We start from the raw sequence: 21,084 nt of genomic DNA on the forward strand, positions 1-21,084 counted from the left end.
CCCGCTAGGCCCAAGTAAGCCTCTCAAACTCAATCAATCATCAATCACATATAAACATGAATAAATGTAAATATAAACATCCACGCATTAGTGTAAGTACGCGACTATGAACTTCTCAACATAAAAGGTGTACACACTTTATTCAATATAGTAATTGTAAAGGCATCTCAAATGCTCATATAGGCTCGTAGGCCGTCATTCCTAACATTCACATAATCTAATGAAAATAAATTATCATTCCATGGCCTAACATTCATAATATTTTTATAGTAACATAAAAGTAACTTGCCACGTAATGGCATAACATTTCAATGCAATAGTTAGTTATAAACAAAATAAAGACTGACTCATTAACGAAACATGACACGACCTCTAGGCTGCAAGGGCTGCTAGATCACCTACCAAAAGATGAACGGATCATGTCTCAGTGACTAGCTGCTAACAAGAGTACTATCATTGATTTGCAACAAAAATAATTTGTAAAACTAACGTGTGAGTCATAAAGACTCCGTGAGTAGGTATTGGAAGGGAGCAAGCCAGGGAATAAAAGTGTTTCATAAACATGCAATATGATTGATAAATCTTTCTTCATTTCTATAATAATCATGAAGCATTTAGAATAAACATCATTCATGCAATAATGCAAGGAAATCAGCTTTGTATAAACCTTTGGAATTCTTTTACCTTAAAAATTCTCAACAAAATTCACTCAAGCAACCTTTCTACAATGAATCTATCAATACCTTCTTGGATGTATCGATACTTTTGAAAATCTATCAATACATTCCACACAGAAAGCCTCTTAAAGCATGTTGTTTAGAATATATCGATACTTTGAGTATAAAACCCAATTTTCAAGGTAAAATTCAACATTTTTGCCATTTTGCAAATTCCCTCATCTCTTGGGACTATCTTTAAGGCTCAAATCATTCCCTGAGCATGTTCTTATACGAGCATGGAGTATAAATCATAAATAATTCTCAAATGAACTTAGCATGCAATATATCAAAACATAACAATTATAATCATTCCATTAACATTAAACTCATAAATTGTCATGGTTTGATCCCCATCAACCTTGGGTCAACAACGTACATCCCCATTGCACCTTGGGCGTTTATGATGCATCATAGGAGTGAAATCATCACTTACACCCCATGAGAGTGGAATCAATAGCACTCATGGAGTTCTCATACTCATAGCATTTGGTTTGCGGAATGTTCATCACATACATGCTTACTCATCCCATAAGGTATATGAAATTTTACTACATATATGCACCTTATTGCATTCCTCATGACTACTCAGTTATCTTATATAGTATGTGAAACATGCATCATATACATAAGCTCATGGCATTTATCATGTTTCCTCATTCATCTCATTTAGTATATGGAATATCCATCATATACATAAACATAGCAATCTTAGATGGATCAAAACATTATTCAATCCATCATGCATCCCATGCTTCAACATAGCAAGCATTCACATCATAATGTTCATTCAAAAATATAAAAGATTTCTCTTACCCATACTTGTTCAAAGGCTAGAGTAATCGAGTGTTGCAAACAATAAGGCGCTTGTCCCCCTTTGTTGAAAACGAATACATAATAACATATTTATATGTAGTAGATTGAAAACCCTTTTCAAAACGATTTTCACATCCACAATCTCATTTTTCATTTCACAAATATTTGCAGAAAATCATATTCTTCAATAAACCTTAAATCATGCTTCAACTTTACATATCAAAATAGTTTTGAAAGTGGTGTATTGTTGTTGATTTCTCACGCAAGTGCACATATCGTTAACAAGTAATATGTTAATAAATAAAGTATCAATCCCATGGAGAATTGTTTTAATTCCTATTATTAACTACTAAAATTAACACACCTTAATTTTATTGAAACAACCAAATTTTAAAATTATTAAAAAGAAAAATTAAAACTACTAAACTGAAACTTCAATCAACTGCCAGACCTAAGATTATAATATCCCTCAATACCTCATCTAATTATTAACTCTCTCTCTTAACTCAATTTAATCGACTAAGTTGCTAACTTAGAGTCCTAAATTATTTATAAGTCTCTGTCGAGTTTTTCATAAAAATACCTCTCCCAATTAATTTACTATATGTCTATGCAAATTAAATTAAAGAAAGATTCATTAAGTTTGTGCTCTAATCTTGGCTACGTATAGCTTTAGATGTATGTCTACCCTATATGCAAATCAAACCACCTAATCAACTAAGTGCATTCGATCATACGTTATTCTATGCAAGGTCTACCTAAATCTCTTTCATCAAGGTTTAACCTAAGTTTCCAATTCAATCTAATCGGTGGCCAGTCAAGTAGAAGCATTAAGAACAAAATAAAATTAACAACTTAAATCTATCAAACATAAGTAAAAGAGAGATAAATAATTCATACTACATATTGAGTTAAATTATAATCTTAGATTAAAAACTTAGTTCCCCATCAAGTCACACATTATCATCAAATAAAATCTAAACATTAAAAACAAAACCAAGAAAATATAGAAAAACTCAAGAATTGTATTCTTGATCTCCAAATATCCTTAAATCTTGCAAATTCTTCTTAGCTTCAATGACTCTGTGGCTTGACTCTTAGTTGTTAATTTGGTGTTTTTTCTGTTCTCTCTTTAAGTCCTCTAAAAGGTTATTTTTATAAGCTTTGAAGTTAGGCCAAGTTGGGTGAAGAAAGAAGTCAATTTCAGCTATGATTTCCTCACCAGACTATGTGAGTCGCAACCTTGCCCAATTAATTAACAAAAATCGTAATTGCTCTAGGACTGCTATAGTGTGTCAACTTTAATAAGATTTTTTACCATCTTATAGGCCGAACTAGGTAAAGTGGTTAACATGAAAGTTGCAGATACCAAAACATGTGCAGTAAAAGTTTGCACCTCGAAATTGCTTTCCTTATTTTACTAAAATTCTTCTTTCAAACACCTACAAAAGTATAAATAAATCAATAACAACCTATCTTATCGACATTAACACCAAATTAAGCATAAAATTAACTAAGATTAGATTGACTCAAATAAAATAACTAATTTAAAATAATTAAATAAAATCTACTAATTTCTATGCATTACTACAAGAACTAAGCCAAATTACTATTAAAATTAAGCTTAAATAACTCTATATCATAGAGTTATCATGTATCCATTCACCTCAATCGAAGACTCAATCACAACCTTTCTCCAGTGGTTTCTTCGGAGTTCTTAATCGTTCCTATCACACAAAAATCATACAAATAAATTTCTAGACAAATAACCTCCAAGTAATCATTCTAAGAGCTTTCAAAGTTACTCACTTTTGGCTAAGTCTACTTTTACTCAATAAACCCATTCTAAAATTAATAAATTTTCTACTTTCACCTTAGATAAACTTAGATGACTTGAAAATCCATAAAACCTTTAATTTTAATCCTCTAACAAAATTTCTAGGCCAAGAAACTAAATTTTCAAAATAAAAAAGACAAGCTTTTAAGGTTTTTTTTTTTATAATTAGGGGAGGGGGGATTCGGACCTTGCTCTTTAGGTAGCAGAATTATGTACCAACCAATGAGCCAAATGCTCAAGTGTGACAAGCTTTTAAGGTTTCAAAGCTTAAAAATGTCATTTTTATCATTAAATCTCAAAACCAAGCTTGGAAACATTAAAAGAAATTATTTTTGCTCATAAATGAGTTAAAAGAATTATGGAAGAGGGTTACCTTTCAAAAATACGGCTAAAGGTTGCAAACCTTGGAAAATGTGGTGTATTTATAGTTTTAAGGTTGAAAATATCATTTTTCCCTTTTTATTTTTCTTAAAAAGGTGTAATGTATCAATATATCGGGTAAATGTATCGATACATTTGGTTCTAGAAAAAGATTTTATCGATATATTAGGCTATGTATCGATATATGTTCATAAAAATCCAAATCTACATGTATCGATACATGTTCTTCAAATCCCCTTTTTAAAAGCTTTTGCATTAAATATATCGATACATAAAGGTCAAGTATCGATATTTTTGTTCCAATAAGCAAAATACACTTAGAATCTTGTCCAATTGGACTTCTTTTCAAACCAAAGTTCGTATATAAGCTCAAAACATTAAAACATGAAATGTTTTAAGTATAAAACTAAGTTTCAAGTGTTCAAAGTAGATTTTATCTTGCTCATCTAAAAGTTTTCTAACTTAGAAATTGTGCATTAGGGTGGGATTTCAAAGTTTGACATGGTTCGATCATTGATGAGTCTTGCAGATCTTTTTATTTCTTTTTGGGATATGCCTTAGAAACTATTACTCGCATATAGAACCAAGTTCCTACCAAATCATTTGATAAGACACCATATGAGATATGGAGTGGTAAAAGGCCTAACTTGTATTAGGTTAGGATTTAGGGATGTAATACTTATCTATAGCGTACAATGTCTGATAAGCTAGGAGGGAGATCAGACAAATGTAAATTTGTGGAATATCCTAAAAAAAACACATATATTACTTCTATAATCCTATTGAGCAAAAGGTGTTTGTCTCAAGATATGCCGTTTTCCTTAAGAAAGAGTTCTTAATTAAAAGGGCTAGTTGGAGTAAAGTTGTACTTGAAAAAGTTTGAGACCCATAAATTGGCATTCCATTGGAACATGAGCCTGAGATTGTGACATATGATGTACAACCATAATCTCAAGAGGCACAACCACTTAAAAAGTCTAGTAGGATACGTCGAGCTCCAAAGAGATATGGATTTCTCCTGGAAAGGGACATGTTACCCATAAATGATGAGCCTACAACCTATGAGAAGGCAATGTTGGACATCGATTCTGAGAAATGGGCTAGAAGCCATGAAATTTGAAATGGGTGCCATGGATACCAACCAAGTATGGATTTTGGTGGATCCATCTAAAGGGATAAAACCCATTGGGTTCAATTGGGTCTTTAAGAGAAAAACTGATGTAGATTGCAAGGTGCAAACCATTAAAGCTAGACTGTAACAAAAAGCTACAAACAAAGACAAGACATTGACTTTGAGGAAACTTTTTCATCGGTTGCTATGCTTAAATCCATTAGGATTTTGCTTGCAATTGCTGCATACCATGACTTTGAAATATGGAAAATGGATGTGAAAACGGTATTCCTTAATGAGAATTTGCAAGAGGAAGTGTGCATGACACAACCTAAAGGTTTTACATCTAATGCTAATGCTAACAAGGTGTGCAAGCACAAGCAAGCTACTCAGAGTTAGAACATCTATTTTAATGAAGCTGTAAAAGGGTTTGACTTCATCAAGATTGAGGATGAAACATGTGTCTATAAAAAGGCTAGTGGGAGCGTTGTAATTTTCCTAGTGCTCTATGTTGATGACATAATGCTCATAGGAAATGATATACTATCATGGCCCAAATTGAGGAGTTGTGACTGGCGAACGAGCCTAGTAGGCAAAACCCACAAGACTTGAGCAAGCCTTCGAAATTTGAATTGAAATAGATCATATAACATATAGCCAAAGGTTTCCAAACTAAATATTTTCATAATATAATGTAAATTCAAATATATATACTTTGCCCATTGCCTCATAGTTGTACATAACACTTAAACATATACATAAGCCATATATTGGGTAACAAGGCAGTTCGTCTCATTGAACCCTTCGTCAAACCATTAGCAGTTTGTTGCCTACATAAACCAAAGGCTAAACAGAAGTGGAAGGACCCAAAATCAGACTCAACGGAGTAGAGATATCATAACGAAGACCTATCGAATTCCAAAATTGGTCTGTCAAAGGACAACACTTACCACGCACTGCCCAGTGGCTTATTTATTTACACATGGTACAAGAAATGGGTGAGTCATCTAATACTCAGTGAGAGGTGCAGATAAATCAAATATATTAGTGTCAATAAACATATACATATGTAAACGTATTGCATTACCAATGTAAACAAAGTGTTCTAACAAACACCTCCAACATTAGGGGCATATCATTCATCGTTGATGAGTAGTCAACAATTCTTACTAATGACACATGTGGTACTATGTCTACATAGATAGTGCACAACAAATTAGGCTTACCCTAGAAGCTATTATAGAGTTAATTCCTATAGGCACACCATAATTGCCAAAACATCATTTTAAATTTCACTTATCTCTACTTACTTAAGGCTATGTCATATCACTCGTAGTTCAAATCACAATCATAGAGTGGTCCTCCTTAGACATAATTAAATCATGTACGGTGGCCAATTGGTGGAGATAAATAACACTCAAAGCTAAAGTCACCAATGGAGAATTAAATCATGCACGATGCTGAAGCAACCAACGGAGAGTCAAATCACGCTCAAAGTTGAAACATTCGGTAGAAAACAAATCATGCTCAATGCTGAAGCAACTAGCAGAGAATCAAAGTCATCATCCAAATATACTCAACGGATGGCAACAAAGAACTGTAGGCGAGAATCACAAGCCAGACATAAACCGTTGTCCCTGCTAACCACCATCCTTGTAGGCACAGAATGTAGTCGAAGGGATGAGGACTCTACTTAACCTTAAGTCAAATCAACGTCTGAAATTTTCATCATCAGACAAAATACAAATCTACAAATAAGGCCAACATGCCTTTGATATCACATATATACCATTCACATTATAGATCACACTTAGTGAGCTTCAGATATTAATTAGCTCAATATCATTTTTAAGTGTCCTTAATTCTCCAAGGCATCAAATACATAAAATTCTATGGGAGGTTAATTGTTTTGAGTAAACTACTCCTAGATATTCATCATATTCACTAGACCTCCTAGTCAAGGGTCAAACATATGCTACTATGTGGCTTACACTAAGGCACACATGCACATCATATATAACAAATATAATTTATTAACCTAGGCACATCCATCCAGGCATTTGCATATTATATATAGATCCTTCACGTTCCATGGCAGTGCATTATTCAATGCTTGATGCATTACATGCATTCCCACTCACAATGACAGTCGAAGGCACTTTTCACAACCAAGCTTAACTTCTAGCCTTCAATTCGTTTCTAGCTCACAAATGCGTTAGTAGCTTTATTTTCCCCTTGAGCAAATCAAAATAATAATTAATTCCTAGCTTTCAAAAGTTTCCAACATTTCAAAATAGGCTTTATTCCAACTACTTATAGTTATAAAATCGAAGTTTCAAATCTTAAGTTCAAAAAGCTTAAATCCTCAACTTAGATGCTGGGTTGCCCAAATCTAAACTCCAAATCTCCAACAAAATCAAGTGGGCAGAATAACCAAAGTTAGAAGAAATGGGTTTCAATGTTATAAACTGATTAAATAAAAAATCAATCAGTAAAATGCTTAATCTTACCTTTAGAGTGGTTTCCCAAGCTCTAATCAACCTTAATCAAGCCCAAAAATCAAGTTAAGGCTAAAGGTTTTTAGTGGGTAGAGAAAGGGAAGAGTTTTGCTTTTGTTTTAAAATGGGCGAAATGCCTTAGGCTCTTTTCATTTTTTCAAATATCTAGGGATGTATTGATACATTTGTAAACACATCGATACATTTGCATGAATTCCCCTCAAATTTATTGATACATGAGGCAATGTATCGATAGATTTGAAACAGAATGCTCTCTGCCTGAAATCTATTGATAGATTTGGAAATCTATTGATAGATTTGGAAATCTATTAATACTTTGGCCACAGAATGTCCCCTGCTATGAATCTATTGATACATTTGGACAATGTACTAATTGATGTTCATCCTAGTTCAAATATATCGATACATTCTTGAATGTATTGATAAAAAATTCTCAGATTGCCTCATATTGTTCTTCCTGCCAATAATGTATCGATACATTTTTCCCTATATGAACATTTTCAACACTCCAACTTCCAAAAATCTAAATTTTAACGCCTAAAAATCATTCCCTATTTAAATCATGCCTCAAACAATTATTACAACTCCTAGTTCTCATACATGTATCCTCAAATACCATATTAAAGTTCAATTTAACTTCAAACTTTAAGATTCATAAATTATTAATGTAGAAATTGCCTACGTGTCATAGCTTAGGCTTCATACACTTAACATATTCAACATATCATCAAAGGTCCTCAAAGACATAATAAGTTTCAAAATCATTCTCCATACACTTAGGTATATTCTCAAATCTTTAAACACATACATAAAACATTCAATCAAATTCCTTAATTGGCTTAGCTCATACGACATATTTCTTATCAAAATCGAGGGTGTTACATTTTCCCCTCCTTATAAAAATTTATCCCCGAATTTAAATCACATATCACAAACTAAAACATATTTTTAAACCTCAAAGAAATGGGATATTTTGCTCACCTTTCCTCTTCAAGTTCCCATGTTGCTTCCTCAACCAAATGACTTTGCCATAATACTTTTATGGTAGGAATGTCCTTGAAACGAAGCTATTTTACTTGCCAATTTAATATGGTTGCAAACTGCTCCTCATAAATAAGTCTATTTTTTAACTGGACCTTATCATACTGAATCACATGCGAAGGATCAAGAACATATCTCCTAAGTTTGGATACAAGGAAAACTAGATGAACATCAGATAAATTAGGTGGTAAAGACAAGGGATAAGCAACTGCGCCTATGTGCTTTAGCACCTTAAAGAGCTTGTGTATTTAGGACTCAATTTCCCCTTCTTTTTGAACCTTTTAATTGCTTTGGTCGGTGAAATCTTTAGAAACACATAATCATTGACTTCAAATTCCAAAGGTTTTCGCCTATTATTGACGTAGGATTTTTGGTGACTTTAAACCGTTAGCATCCTTTCTTGAATTACATGGATGCTTAGCTCTTAAGGTCAGAGATGCCTAGCTCAACTTCTTAGACCATCTTTGACCTTAAGAGTTTTTGTTCTCCAACTTCAAGCAATATAATAGGCGATCTACATCTTTGACCATAAAAAGCTTTATACGGTGCCATTCCGATAGTGGCTTGATTGTTGTTGTTATAAGCAAACTCGACCAAAGGAAAATAATGATTCCATGAGACTCCAAAGTCAAGCACAGTTGCTCTCAACATATCCTTGAGCATTTGAATGGTGCTCTCGCATTGGTCATCTATTCGTGGGTGAAAAGTCGTATTAAAATCAAATCTTCTGCCTAAGGCTTTTTATAATTTTCTCCAAAACTAACTGGTGAACTACGATCCTCTATCGAACACTATTGTTTCCAAAATACTATGTAGCCTTATAATCTTATTAATATAAATTTGGGCACACTTAGCTACTCCATACTTAGTCTTAACTAGCAAAAAGTGAGCTGACTTAGTTAGCCAATCAATTACCACCCAAATGGCATCATAGCCACCCCTAGCTCATGGTAAACCTGTCACAAAGTCCATTGTTACATGTTTCCACTTTCACTCCAGTATCGGTAATAGTTGTAATAGTCCTGAAGGTCTTTGATGTTCAGCTTTTACTTATTGACAAATCAAGCGGTTAGAGATATATTCAGCCATATCTCTCTTTAGCCTAGCACCAATAAATAGACTATAAGTCATGATACATCTTAATGGTTCCAAACTATATTGCATAGGATGCAACATGAGCCTTTTCTAATATTTACTTCTTAAACCATCCAAATTCGACACAAAAACTTGTGATCGATATTTAAGTAAACCATCAGTGTCATAAACAAAGTCTCAAACTTTATGTTCGCTCATGTCTCCAGATATTTTCACCCAAAATTCTTCCTGATCTTGGGCATCCTCAATTTGATGTAATATTATCAATTGAACTTTGAAATAAACCAATAAGGCATTTGAATTATTAACCTCAAAATGTATTCCATATTGCCTAGGTCAAATAGACTTTGCACCAAAGATCGCCTCTTTATTATCACATATGCTAAACCCTCCATTGATTTCCAGCTTAAGGCATTCACCACCGCATTTGCCTTGTTAGGATGGTTAAGTACAGTGTAGTCATAGTCCGTTAATAATTCCAACCACCTACGCTATCTCAAATTCAAATATCTTTACTAAAATATATACTGCAAACTTTTGTGATCCGTATACATTTCGCAAGTTTCACCATAGAGATAATGGCACCATATTTTCAAAATGAATATGATCACTACCATCTCTAGATCATGTGTAAGGTAGTTTTGTTTGTGCCTTTTTAGTTGTCGGAAGACACATGCTATAATTCTCCCATGTTGCATGAACACACAACTTAATCCAATCCATGATGCATCGCAATACATGGGATAGCCTCTAGACCTACACAGAAGGCTCAACATGGGTGTAGAAGTGAAACAAGCTTCAAGTCTTAGAAAACTAACCTCACACGCATCAGACTAGTTAAATCTAACCTTTTTTTAAGTCAATCTTGTCAAAGGGGATGCAATCTTGGAAAAGTCTTGTACCAAACGTCTATAATACCTAGCTAAACCTAGAAAACTTCTAACTTTTGTTATAGAAGTTAGCTTTAGCCAATTCTCCACAGCCATTTATCTTTTTGGGCTCAACTTGTACCCCTTGTTCAAATACCACGTGTCCAAACTGAATTTGTTTAGCCAAAATTCACACTTCAAAAACTTAGCATATAATTTGTGCTCCCTTAGTGTCTAGAGCATGATTCTCAAGTGTTGCACGTGGTCTTTCGAGCTCTTAGAATACACCGATATGTCGTCTATAAATATGACCACAAATCTATCCAAATACGCTTAAAATACTCATAAAGTCCATAAAGGCTGTAGGGGCATTAATGAGTCTGAACGACAACACTAGAAACTCATAATGTCCATTGTATTTGAAGGTATCGTAAATCTCCAGAAAATTCACCAAATGAGAATTAGGATCATCACTGGGTAACCCACCAAACTGGACTGAAGACTGAATCATCTGAATGTAAGATGTTTAATTTTGAAATTATTTGCATTGATGGAAGGCTCTTAATGCTTTGGTGCAAACCTTGCAAAAGAGGAACAACATAATCCTGCTTTGCTCTATTTTTTTTAGAACCAAATTAATGGCATTATTGCCATTGTTGTTGTTATCTTCAACCATTGTTTGATTTAAAGTTGCAACTTGCAAATTGTCCCTTCGACATCTTTTGAAAGTTCTTTTTATCTCAGGATCAAAAGAAACAAGATTCAAGTTGTTTCTCTTTTGCATACAATGACCAAAGATATCTGTAAACAAACAAAAACTAATATTAAAACAAGAAGAATAAAATTTGAAGTAAGACTAAATTGCTTGGTATTAGTATTAGTAAAAATTCTAGAAACAATTCTCTGGCAATGGCGCCAAAAACTTGTCACTTAAAATTCTACTACGCTAGTATATGTATCGAATAAATAGTATATAAGCAAGCAAAGTATCGATGCTACAGAGAATTGATATAAAATTTACTAAGTACTAAAATTATAACAATTTAAGCTTATCCAAACAATAAAAATTAATTAATTAACAAAAACTAATTAACCAAAATTTAAACTAAAATGAAAAATCAAAGTAATATTAACTTGAGTAAAGATCAAATCAAACAAACCTAGGATTACAATATCCCTCACACTTCATCTAAATCTTAACTTTCGTCCTTAACAGTGAAATCCCACCTTGAGTAAGATGATAAGTTAAGAAATCCTTAAGTGAGCATATAGATTACATGTTTCAAATGTTAAACTTAGATTGAACCTTTAAAAGAGTTATTAACACTTTTTGTTGTCTGTCACTTTTGAAGCATAAAATTTTTTAAGCTTGAAAGGGGTTAAAATATGTGATTTTTATAAAATAATCTTTTAAAAATAAAAAATGGCAATAATGATTCTTTTCATTTTTATATGATCAAAAATGATTTTTTCTTAATTTTCGGAGTACATTTGCTAGGGTAAATGGGAACCATAAATTTAACTTTAGTCAAACTTTTTTTATTTTGTTCTTGAAAGCAAAATTTAGATTTTGATTCTCTTGGATTTTGATTTTTTTTTATTTTTATTGAATCCAAAAGTTTGCTTATTCACATTAAATATCTTAAGTAAATGGAAAGTAAAAACTAAAGAGGATATTTACTTAAATGGTATTTAATGTAAATAAGCTAGACAGGTTTTATAAGCATTATGTATTAGAAAAATCGCATTCTGTCTCAAATGTATTGATACATGTTCATGATGTATCGATACATTTACCCTAGAAAGGTTTTCTGATGAACATGTATCAATACATGTTCATAATGCATCGATACGTTTTCTCCAGAACCAAATGTATTGGTACATGGACCAATATATCGATACATGTCATTGATTTTAGAAAAATAAAACAGGTAAAAACGTGTTTTCACACCCTAGCTTATAAAATATATCACATTTTTCGAGGTTGGCAACCCTCAGCCGCAATTGCAAGGTAAAAGACCTATTCTTAAGCTCTTTCAACACATTTTTACCCAAAATTCCATTTTTATGATTCTAAAGCTTAGATTTGGGTTTTTATGGAAAAAGATGGCATTTTAGCTTTTAAATCTTTTGGCTTCAGATTTTCATAACTTAAATAGTTGTGTTATTGCCCAAACTTTCTACTGGTGATTTAAGTTTAAAAGTTTTATGATTTGCTTAAGCATCTAAGCTCACCTAAGGTAAGGATGGAAGATTTATGGGTTTCTAAGCATGGGGTTTTGCTAGAAAATTAGTTTAGCCAAAGTCGAGTACTTTCGAAAGTACCTAAAAGATTATTACGAAATTCTTATTCTAGGAAATGATTGTGATGATTGTTGTATGATAAGAACACTTGAAAACTCCACGGATAACGCTGAAAAGGAGTTGTGATTGGACTTAGGAATCGAATCTCTAATTAGGTGAGTGGATACACCACTTTCAAATTATTTTGATATGTAAAACTAACATGATTTCGATGAAAAAGATTATTTATGCATGTAGAATTTATTCTCTAAAATTGGTTATCAAAGGATTTAAGATTCTAGAATGAAAATGATAACAGTAAATGTAGACAAGTTACCAAGATAGGCATACCTTAAATAATTTGGTAAGGGTTTAAGTTCCAACTTTGGAGGTTCCTCAATAGATGGCTTTGTTATCATTAATAAAGTATCCAAATTCTCATAATGTGTCCTCATTACACAGGAAAGAGCATCCAACAAATTTATGCATTCAATAACATCTTCATCTTCTCTCCTAGAATCATTCACTAAGGAAGCTTCAAATGGGTCCATAGGGTAATTCTTCTCAAACATTTCTCTTGTAACTATATAAACTATATTCACTGCAAGACATTCATCATGATTGTTAGCATATTTTAAAGCATTAAATATATTGAAGGTTACCTTTTGTTCTTGGACTCTTAAAGTAAGCTTTTTTTTTTCTTTACGTCTACAAGTGCTTCGATAGTATGTAAGAAAGGTCTCCTTGGAATGATTAAAACCTCTCTGTTTTCTTCCATATCTAGTATTACAAAATCAACTAAAAATATGAACTTTTCCACTTTTACTAATACATCATCTACAGTGCCATGAGGATATGTGATGGTGCGGTCTACAAGTTGTAAAGTGATTGTGGTGGGCTTTGTTTCTCTTAAATGCAATTTCTTGTAAATAAACAATGGCATAAGGTTGATACTAGCTCCCAGATCGCTCAATGCCTTGGAAAAATAGTATGCCCTAATGGTGCACGGTATTGTAAAACTACCAAGATCCTTGATTTTCAATGGAAGCTTGTTCTGTATCATTACACTACACTCCTTAGTGAGTGCCACTATCTCGAACTCACATAGTAGTCTTTTCTTCAACAATATCTCTTTCAGAAACTTAGAGTACAAAGGCACTTACTCTAAATCCTCTGTGAATGGTATGCTGATGTGAGCTTCTTGAATACCTCCATAAACTTCTGAAATTGATTCTCTTGTTGTTGTTTTCTGAATCGTTGAAGAAAGGGTGGTGGTGGTGTGATAGTATTTTTCTTTTTTACACTTCGATTATCAAGATTAACTACTTGTGTCTCATTCTGAGCTTGCTTCTCCACTTTTTCTACTTGTTTAGTATTACCCTCAATCTCTTTTCCACTTCTCAAAGGGATTACCTTTACATGTTCTTTGTCTTCCTTTCTCATATTTGTCTCAGTGTCACTAGGCAATGTCCCTTGGGCTCTACTGTTAAATGTGCTTGCCAACTACCCAACTTGGGTCTCAAGGTTTCTTAATGAGGCTGCTTGACTATTGATGAGGGAGTCTGTCTTTTCTATATATTGCATCATTAACTCTTTCATGGATGGCTTTTTATCAAGAACGGGGGTTCTCACTTGCTGTTGAAAATCAGGCGGCATGTTTTATCAAACTCGACCTTGTAAAATCCTTGCCATGTCATTCATGTGATTGACAACATGCTTGCATACTTGGAAAGCCCCGAAAAATCGTCAAAAGACGGTAGTGTACTGAATGGTACAACTAAGTTGAATTAAGCCTCGAGCTAGACCAAATAAAGATCTTAAGATGAAATTTAAAATTATAAATTCCCAAAATGATTTAAAATGGTGATTCAGAGTTCGAGGACTGATTTGGAGTCAAATTGGAATTTTCATGACCTCGGGGTAAAATGGTCATTTTGCCACCTGAGGTTAAAATTGGAATGTTGGAAGAATTTTTTGACCAAGATTGACCATTTAGAACATAATTTGAGTTTGAGAGGTTAAAAATTTTAATTTCGATATTTTTTCGAGGATAAGGGTAAAATAGTCATTTTGCCACCCTAGGGGCAAAATTGTAATTTTACACCACCCAACACTTGTCCAGCACATGGATTTTACCCAATATTATCGTGGATAATTGAAGAAATTTAAGTGGTGGAGAGATATTGCTTAATGGGTAAGTATGACACATGGACCAATGAAATTGTGACACATGGCAAATTTTTGTCCATTTAATATTTTCCTTTATAAAGCCAATTTGAACTTTTCCACATTCATTCTTATGGCCGGCCAAAGCAAGAACAAAGGAAGAAAAGAAAGAATGAAAACCCTAAAGTGAAAATTCAAGAGAAAATTGGTGGATTTCAAGTAATCAAGCAATCAAAGGTAAAATTTCTTGATTTTGACTTGTGATCTACCTTTTCCATACATTCTTTTGCATTTTCCATGGTTGAATCACATGATTTCATGATGGGTTTCTTGCTGGCCAAACACTTAGAGAGAGATTTTGATGGTTGTTTTGGTTAGATTTTAAGATATTCTAGTGTTTTTAGTTGATTGGTGATGTGTAGCATGAAAATCAAGCAAGAAAAATTCATGTTCTTCCATAACCCTCATTGGCCGAATTCTCCATGTGGAATTACGGTGAGAAAATGATGAATTACGGTGAGAAAATCAAGTAGGAAAAATCATAGTATTGATGCACCCACCATGGCCGAAATTCCCAAAAAGAAATGTGAAGATGATTTTGCTAAATTTTATGCTATTTGACTTGTGTTTGATGGTTTGGAGAATTGGAAGAAAAATGGAGTTATTTGGAGTTAAATTGGACATATTGGCCAATTAATCGGGTGATAGATCGAATTAGGCAAATACCGTTTTATTTAGGTACACAATTGAATTTATGTAGAACACCGTATTTAGACGATGATCCGAACAATTCGCATTCCATTTCATGCATTAGTATAGAGCCTGAATTAGTTTTATAACAGTTTAGCACAAATGTAGTAAATGGCTTATTGTGCATTATGTCTAGGTGGTGAGCATTCTGGCAAAAGTAAAGAGATAGTACCCGAGGATCAAGAATCGGAGTACTTGGAACTCGATTCCCATTACTGTGAGTAACCTTATTATCATCTTAATTATCTAAAGTAGTTTTTATTCGATTTTGTGAATTTTATGGAAAATGAGTTTAAATGGTTAATTTTTAGGTTTTATAAACAAAATATGTTTAAATGAAATGATTTTATAAATTGTCTTGAAATTGAATGATGGCTTTGAAAATAGAGTAATTGGAGACCACTTGATGTGTTGTAAATTTATGATTCTAATTGATTGGCTTATGGTAATATTGGCATGAATGGTTGAATTGGTAAATGTGCTGAAAATGCATGAACTGTTGATTTGCCTTGAGAAGCTGTAAAATAAAATAATTGTCATGTCATGCTATACCAAATTTTATTGTATGGTGGGTTTAGCTTACTGCAGTGGGCGGGTTTTGTGGACCAGCCTATTAGAGGGGCACGGAATCTCTTTATATTCTTACCTCGTTTGAAGAGAAGTGTAGGGTAATTTCCAAGGTACAACCTTTAAAGTTCACTTCACGCCAAACCACCATGTGAGGGTGAACTCAGCCAACACCAAGGAACGACTATGTTTTCAAAATAAAAACATAATTTATGCATACATAACTTTTTCACAGCCTTGGCGGACTCGGTTGGGATAGCCTTCGGCCAAGGTATCCCTGACAACCAAGTATGAGAATGATTTTGGCACGAGCCAAGCTTTTAAATACTCATAAGCCATGTTGATTATTTAAATGAAATGAATATTTATGTTATGAAATACATATTGAGATGAAAATTTTAATCGTCTCCATTTACTCGACTTTAAATATTTTAGATGGTGTTTATTTACTCATTGGGATTATAAGATCTCACCGCCCTCCTTTCCACCCATTTCAGGCTCAGAATAGGTTGTAGATAGCTGATTTCATCGAGGGTTACCATTAGATTTGCATCCTCCAAACAGTAGGTTCACAGTTTTGCTTACTTTTGGTTATTCGGGGGCCCACTTGTTATTGTAAATTAAATTAAATACTCCGGCTTACTGTATTACAGTATGTATGAATTTATTTTGCTTTTACGCTGTAAAAATTATTTACGTATAACTCTAAAAATATTGTTTTATAAGAAAATAGAATATTTTATTGAATATTTTTTTATTTTATTTTTTTATTATATCCAAATAATAATAATTTCATTTTAAATGAAGGTTTTAGATGTTTAAACTTATTTTTGATTATGAATTATGTGTTTTGTACTCGCATATTACATTTTTAGCTGGTTTCAAAATTTTCAGGAAAAGATGACCAAAATGCCCCTATGGGACAAAAATAATTTTTTTATTTGTTTTAAGTTGAAAATAGCTTAAAATCTTTTAGAACATGATATTTGGCAACTGTTACTCACAGGGAAAATGAAAAACTGATATTAAGCCTTGCGGGGTTCCAATTGGCATTTCGGGTAATGAGTGTCTATCGGGACACCGCGGTGGTTGTCAATGGCTCGATGGGAGTTTCGGGTCGTGACATGTTTGGTCTTGCAGCTGATGCTCCTTAGTTGTTTCCCCATGAGAAGTTTGGATGGTTTCTCTATCCTGATTATATGAGTTAGAGAAGGGGTTGTTTTGCTGTCTGTTTCCAACGAACTGAACTGTTTCCAAAATGTTCGTACATTACAAAAAGACTTTAAACAAGATTAATACTAAAATAATCAAACGTTTTAATTAGAGTAGCTACCTGTGCAATTAATGTTGTGATAGCGTCAATCTCATGAACTCCAGTTACTCTCTTGTGTGTGGATCATTCAAATGGCCATTGATAATTGTTTGACTCCATTTCTTCTCATAAGTCATCTGTTTCATCAATAGTCTTTCCCATAAGAGCTCCACCTGCAGCTACATCAATTGTATCTCAAATTGAATATGTACTTAGGAGCTCTTATGGGTAGAACTAAGTACTTAGGAGCATGCATATGAGCTATTATGGACTATGGAGAATTTCTTTGAATTTTAATGTGTTTGAGGATGTTTGATGAATGTGGTTTATATGCTAAGTCTTTGAGGGTATGAACTATGACACTTAGCTAAATTCTAGGAGGAATAATTGATGGACCATATGACTTAAGGTTTGAGCAAGGATTCGAACCATGTTTTGAAGTTGTGAAGTGAGAATTTATGATATCATTGAGGACTTTGGGTGGTATGATAAATGAGTTAAATGTATAAAGCCTATGTTATGACACTTGGGCTATTCTTATAAGAAATGAGAAATAAATCCTATAGCTTGAGGATTTGATTTAATTTGATGTATATTTGAGAATATATGTATGAGGAATTGAATTTTACAAGTTATTGGAGGTATGAGAATAACAAGGAATGAATTAAAGATGCTAAGTTGGATTTTTTTTTTGAAAGTTTTTGAAGACTTAAAATTGCTTACAGGGGAAAATTTATCGATACATACCCTCATGTATCGATACATTTTTGGCAAAAAGAACAAAATGAGGTGTTCTAGAGGAAATGTATTGATACATTTAAGAATGTATCGATAGATTTGGTTAAGGATGAACATGTATTGATACATTGCCCCAATGTATCGATACATTTGAAGCAAAAAACATTTAAAACCATTCTGCTCTAAATGTATCGATGCATTCCCCCAATGTATTGATACATTCATTCAAAATTAGGGAAAATGTATAAATACATTAGAGAGAAAAGGCAAAAATAAAAAGAGGTTTTAGGCCATTCAGTCCTATTCCCTTTCTTTGCTCTTTTTCTCTCTCTACCCTCTTCGAACCATAAGCCTTCAAATGGCACTTGGAGCCTATTTGAGCTAGATTTAAGCTTGGAAAAACAATCTAGAGGTAAGATTAAGTATTTTTACTGATTGATTTTTGATTTAATAGGTTAATAATCTCGGATCTAAATATTTTCAGATTTGGTCAAACTCTCTCCCTTTGAGTTTATTGGAGATTTGGCCTAGATTTAGGCAACCTAATTTCTAAAGGAAGGATTTAGCTCATCATTGAAGGATTTGGGCTCATTTATGGAATTTGGTTATTTTGAAAAGTTGGATATTTTTTAAACTAGGAAATAATTATGATTTTGATGTTTTGATTCGTTTAAAGGGGGAATGGAGACTATTGATGTGTTTATGAGCTAGAGGATGGCTAGAGGCCAAAATTTGAGCTTAATTACGACGTGCATCCGATTGTCAAGGTGAGTGGGATTTAATTAAATGCATATGATGCATCTCGCACAATGTATGTGCTGCCCATGGAATATTGTGTATGCCTAGATAAGAATGCCTAAGCTAGAGAATTAATATGTATATATATATAAATGTGTGTATGTATGTATGTTTGCCTAGAGGTATGTGCCTAGGATAGGGAACAAATATGATTGTGTACCTAGATAAGGATGTCTAGGCTAATTAGTCATTTGGGATAGGAAATTTGTGTTTGTGTGATTTGTGGTGAGCCACAAGGTGGCATTGTATTAGAACCCATGGTACGTAGGACTTAAAGCAAAAGGCCTAAACATGGTGTGATATGAGTTATGGATTAAGGATTATGTTGAATTATAATGAATGGACTACCAAGTAGGTATATGGCTCGATATGTGTTTAGGTTAATGGCACAGGGATTAAGTGATATTAAATTTGTGAGGTTGAAAGGCCATGATTATTTATGAACATGACATGTGTATAAATGCCCATGTATTCATTGTTGATTTTATGATATGTATAAGGCTTTTTTTATTATTTTTTTAAGGATATGTATAAGGCTAATAAGCCACGATTGACTTGATTGAGCATGGTGAATACCTAAGTGGAGTTAAAGGCTTGAGGGCCTATAGATTGATTATGTTCCATTTGATGATACCTTAGAGATTTGAAGCTACTTAGAATTACACCGAGCTAAGAGATGACTGAAGCTTGCTAAATTTGAAATATGATTTGATGTGGACATATGGAATGTCACAAGCACAATGGCCTGATTTATGGATATGTATTTTGTCTGAGAGATGAATTTCGGATGTTGATTTGACTTGCGGTTAATTAGAGTCCCACGCCCTATGACCTTTGTATGCCTATAGGGATGGTGGTAAACAAGGATGGTTGTATTAGTCCCGTCTATGATTCCTGCCTGCAGTGCTTTGATGCTATCTGTTTGAGAATACCTGAGGTGATGTTGACCATCAAGAGATTACTCCGATCGATGATTTTGATTCTCTGTTAGTTGCTTCGGTGTTGGGAGTGATCTGTTCTCCACCCGTTGCTTCAACTCACGTGTGATCTATTTTTCCATCAGTGGCTTTACCTTGTGCGTGATTTGATATTCTGTCGATTAGCCACCGTGCATGATCTGACTATGTCCAGGGCAAGACAACTCATTTGATTTTGATTGACTATGACAACATGCATCAAATATGGCATGATTTGATTTGAATATGAAATTGTGGTGACTGATTGTGAATGATATTTAATGAAATATGAGGTTTGGCTCGGCAACTAAGGTGTGCTTATAAAGCCCAGTTTGATGATAACGACATTAAGATAAGCCTTGAATTGAGATGATTTGAGTGGTGACATAGAGTTTGGCAAATTGTGAAAGTGATATGCCATAGAGTTGAGATTGGCAAAGTATAATACAATGGGATCTGCATGTAGGATATCAGGATGATCCTCGCACCCTTTTGAATTTGAAGATATTTGAATATGAATGTATTATGGCTAGATAGGCTTATATATATTACATGTGAAATATTATGCTATGATAGTATCCCTTTACTGAGTATTAGTTGACTCACCCCTCTGTTGTACCATGTGCAGATAAGAGAAGCGATAGGGTTATGTGACAAGTGTCATCAATTAGGCGAACACGAAATTGGCATTTGATAAGTCCCCCATCCCATTGTGTCACTCCGCTAAAGCTGTGTAGGTCTTTTGCCTTCAAGTTTGATTAGTTTGTAAAATGTCTCAAGCACAATGTGCCATATGAATTGTTCGAGGGTTATTATGTATGAACCCTAGGTTACGGCCAACGTATGGCTTTCTGAATATTTGTAAGAATTATGAGCCAGGTATAATTTATTATATATGAAGTTGCAATGAATATTTGGTTATAAATCCCTAGGCGTTTGTGTTATATGATTTTGAACTTTAAGGTTTGCTTGGGTTTGGTGGGCTTGCCTGTTGGGCTCTTGCACCAGTCATGGCTCTCGAGTTTGGGTCGTGACAGAGGTGTTGAGAAATATCATAATCTTAAACCTGGTAGTTAATTAAATTCTTCAAACAAATTTGCTAATAAATTTGAGATTAGTTTTATTTTTA

The 21,084-nt window shown here is 33.5% G+C and overlaps 1 long non-coding RNA gene across 1 annotated transcript; it reads left to right on the forward strand.

The window, feature by feature from the left end:
- Nucleotides 15,765-20,891, forward strand: LOC108663725. The gene is made up of 3 exons (XR_001929737.1): nucleotides 15,765-15,801; nucleotides 18,878-18,968; nucleotides 20,584-20,891. It is a non-coding gene; the product is annotated as an uncharacterized LOC108663725 (long non-coding RNA).

This window comes from Theobroma cacao, chromosome 10, assembly GCF_000208745.1.
Source record: "Theobroma cacao cultivar B97-61/B2 chromosome 10, Criollo_cocoa_genome_V2, whole genome shotgun sequence".
Classification (NCBI taxonomy): domain Eukaryota; kingdom Viridiplantae; phylum Streptophyta; class Magnoliopsida; order Malvales; family Malvaceae; genus Theobroma; species Theobroma cacao.